Below are 4,407 nucleotides of genomic sequence, written 5' to 3' on the forward strand. Positions count from 1 at the left end.
AATGAAGACATAACATACATTTTACATTAATTACGGTCAGTAAAGCTGTCCAAACAGCAAAGTAAACAAATAGACAAATTCTGATTCTCAGATCCCACATCAGGGTAAACAAACAGTCTGTTTCTGATTCCAGAAAATAAAAAATCACAGCTGATTCCCAGGAATCAGGATTGACAGCAGAATCTCAGAATCCAAAGCCCAAACAAAAGGAGCAGCAGACTAGAACACCTAAACTTGGTATAGGTGAACCGACCTAGACCAACTCCAAACACACGTACAACTCTAGCAAAATACCAGTACGACACGGCCGGCTGATTTCTTGACCGTCCTTGCCAAACTAAACTACTAATTCCTAATTAGACTAAGGGACTAAGGAAAGATTACTATTGCTAACAATCTCTCCCTAATCTTGACTCTTGGTCTTCCGTGCTTCTTCGATCTTGACTCCTTTGCATATACGTCTTGTTCAGGTTTCGCTCCACGACAAGTTTAATTGGCTCTCCCCAATTTTAACTTGGCGAATTTACGGAACAATTCAAACATGATCTGGACTACCCAGCCACGCTAGCAACCGTGGAACACACCGTCCACCCTAGCGCAATACATGCCGACTACCTCGTAGACTACACCATCCACTCTAGCCTCATGTAGAGACAGGTCCTCATTAAAGAGACTCCCCTTAACTGGTTTACCGCCCCCTTCACACTTGACATTGATCCTCTCGTCGAGACACGTAGACGACTTGGTTGAGGCACGCTGACAGCTACCTGCTATCCTCTTGTTGCGTCTTCGTCCATGGTGATATCCCTCACCTGTGGACAGTCCCTCAACCTCCACACGCATCAACTGCAACGGATCCTCACAGAGACAAGCACTTGGACACAACGGCGACTCACGGTCTCGACGCCGACTCGATGTACCAACTTTCACGACCACGACTCCTTGACTCATCGGACTCCTTCGAAGATGACCTTGACGAAAAAAACCGCGGACGACGATCTTGATGAGAATCCCAGTACCACACCTCGGCACCACCTCTCCCATCAACGATCATCCACCACCTCGCCTCGCCAACGACAACACACTGTCAACCGTTCCGTGCTGCTCCACCGAGCAACGATCGCCGGCCGCCTCGCTAACAACAGCGCGACGCCTACTCCATCCGGTCGCTTCGCCGAGCGACGGTCGCCTGCCCCGAGGCGCTAGTAGGGTCGCCTCCCCGGGGCAAGCAGGGCAAGCGTGGCTTCAAATCACAAACACACACACGCGAAAAACTCGTGGCCAGGGGCACATACCATGCCCTTCTTTTCTCTTTATTTCTCAACTTGCGGTACAAACTTAGACAGACCCATCGTGTATATATACACGAACGAACCAAAGACTATACAACCGACTCGATTTGTTACTTTCTTAAACTAGCTTAACCGACTTGACCTTGGACTGATTGACTCAGGAACGACTACTAAGCAGACTAGGACACCTAAACTTGGTATAGGTGAACCGACCTAGACCAACTCCAAACACACGTACAACTCTAGCAAAATACGAGTACAGCACGGCCGGCCGATTTCTGGACCTTCCTTGCCAAACTAAACTACTAATTCCTGATTAGACTAAGGAAAGATTGGACGTGGCTACACAGTGCCCAGGCACTGGGTAGTCTTCCACGGTGCCCCTCCCCAAATTAGAAAGAAAATGATGTCCGTTACCGCGCCTTACCAGAAAAGGAAAGTTGTGGTCCCCTAGTCCCCCATGTCCCCATTCTTTATTGTTTCCACAAGCCCGCCCAGACAACCGCTTTTTCGTGAGGTGAAAAAGATGCAACGGCAGGTCCGTTGCTAGTTCATCACAGAGAAATAGTGTAATCACTAATCAACGTACATGGGTTGGCAAAAGCCAAAAAAATCACAGGTACCTCGCCTGCTTTTTACTCCCCATAGATGAAAATTTTGTTCTAGGTGATTTACAAAAGCAACGCTTCTCTAGACCTCTCGCCGCTCCGCCCCTGGTAGACGATGTAAAATATCACTGCTGTTACATCCTTGTGTCGATCTTGCATTGAAGAAACTGCAGGGAAAGAAAATACGTTGGATCTAGTGTCTGAGGAAATAAGTGAATGAGAAAAAAATGAAAATAAAGAAAAACAGATGTAATAAATCATTACGTTTTACAATGAAAGTACATATTGGAAAAAAGCACATGGCAGTCGATAATTGCAAAACCACATCTAGATTGCTTGCGTGAAAAAATACTAGCAAATGCATTACATGGGAAAAATGCATGGCGGTATATGAACAACTACATTATGGCTGTGCAACCATTGCAGTTTAAAGCTAAAAACTACATGTAACAATACCCGCAGTGAATGGTTCAACCCATGGGAAGAAAATACATCGTGCACACATGATCATGTACAAAGAAAAACTCGTGCATGTAACAAACACACATCTACTAAATAAAAAGTACATGCTAACACAATAACCTACAGCAGGCATAAGTTTTATTTCGAGACTATACAGATTTGAGCATTGAAACTGTACATTATACAAAAGATCATGTAGATCATACATGTAACTAATGCTCTAATACTACATCCAACCGTTCAAACCATGCATCAGACCATGCCGATTTAAACATTCAGAATTTAACATCGTATACAAAATCATAATCATATAGGCTATGGTCTACGGATGTACAAAAACAGCTCGAGCACAACTAAAAATACATAAAAAAAACATGTTATTGCTGCATCAGATCAATGTGAACAATTAAATGCTAGTTGGGAGAACTACATCCTATACAGTTGTTGTACAGCTCATGGGTGTAACAAAATACAAAAATGGCTCTAGTACTGCTAAAACTACATGCAAGAATCAAATACAACTAAGTTCAGTTCATCATGGATCATCAGTCAAATTACCCAAAACAAATATCACCAATCAAAAACTATGCAACATTAACTTTATAAATATAAATTCAAGATGCGAGAATAGCTTACCACAACCCAAAGGACCATGCTGCTTGGTAATCAAATCGCTTCTTTCCTCCTCTATTAGCTTCCTATATTTTAATATGTCCAACACACCTACAGGACACTTGCAGTCAGTTGTAGGTTGAGAGATAAGACTCATAGGTTATAATAAGGAATTGATCAAAAGCACCTGAACCATGCCCAAAACACACAAAAAAGTGTTATAGCTGTGTAATAACATTCGTATTTTAAAGCTCCACGATCCGTTGTTTAGTGCCACTTGCTACAATACTGAAAATACTATCTGGCAATAGCTCTATAAAATTATCTCAAAAGTAGTACACAGTAGATTTATTTTAGACACGAAACAAGATGGGGAGCATCACTAGAGAACACATAATGCAAAGACCAGCAAGTGCTAGGCCAGAAAGCTCTTCTATGCCAGAAAACTCATGGCAGTACATAAAAAGGAGCAAGGCATGGAAAGTATGGTGTAAGGCATACGAAGCTAGCTCAAATATATAAAGAAGATTAACTGGGCAAGGAAACGAGATAAGCATATTTCTAAAGACTTACAAGAATGCAAATGTTATTAAGAACATAAATGACCAAATTAAAACTGGATGAAATAGGACTACACTGGCTACAATACAACCCTTTGACGAAAACTACTATAGTTGCAAGCAGCAGATTGCTTCAAATATATTAGTCTGTGGACCTACTTGGTTCATCAGGTGCACTAAATATATCATTCAGAGAGCAAGACGTTTAACTTGCTCGATTTCTGAAAATTAGTACTAACTTAACATGAATAATACATTATCAGAGAACTATTACAGCCAAGTTAAATTTCAAGGGATTAACACATCTATGAGACTATGACCAAACTGCCCCTCAGCAAACTAGTATCAAACAAGACTCAACGTGGTAGTTAAGAACAAACATGAATGGCATGGACGAAGAACCAGTCAAGCAAAGCCTCGTGTTTCTGCAAGTAGTTCTAGTGCTAGTAGAGTGCAAGATCGTGAAGCTCAAGTATCGGTAGCTGGCTAGTTAACATGCCGATAGGAGGCAGTTGAGCAACATCATGTTGTATGGCACGCCAGATAAGTCCTCTGTTGATTTCCTCTTGTTGATCCTCGAGAAGGTGACCCTGCAACGCAACACAGCCCATGCAGAATTTCTCACCAGTGAGAAGAAACAACGGAGAACGGCAGGAAAATGCAGTAGTGTTTCATAGAGGACAGAATCGGAAGCTTCAAAAACAATAATGATAATGGAGTGCGGCCAAATCATATGCACATATAATTGCAGTGTTCCTAGTTTACCACACCATATGTACATATTATTATATCACTACCAGCCTCAAATCATATCATCGTGAGCACTGGATGTGTAAATACAATCCTAATCATCCTGCCGTTAAATACAAGATG

At 42.1% G+C, this 4,407-nt stretch overlaps 1 long non-coding RNA gene across 1 annotated transcript; it reads right to left on the reverse strand.

Moving 5' to 3' along the window:
- Positions 1-1,810: 1,810 nt before the first annotated feature.
- Positions 1,811-3,951, reverse strand: LOC124668445. Its single transcript, XR_006991694.1, has 2 exons — positions 3,915-3,951; positions 1,811-2,067 (listed from the first exon to the last, which is right to left on the reverse strand). It is a non-coding gene; the product is annotated as an uncharacterized LOC124668445 (long non-coding RNA).
- Between the last annotated feature and the right edge of the window lie 456 nt (positions 3,952-4,407).

This window comes from Lolium rigidum, chromosome 6 (genome assembly GCF_022539505.1).
Source record: "Lolium rigidum isolate FL_2022 chromosome 6, APGP_CSIRO_Lrig_0.1, whole genome shotgun sequence".
Lineage (NCBI taxonomy): Eukaryota > Viridiplantae > Streptophyta > Magnoliopsida > Poales > Poaceae > Lolium > Lolium rigidum.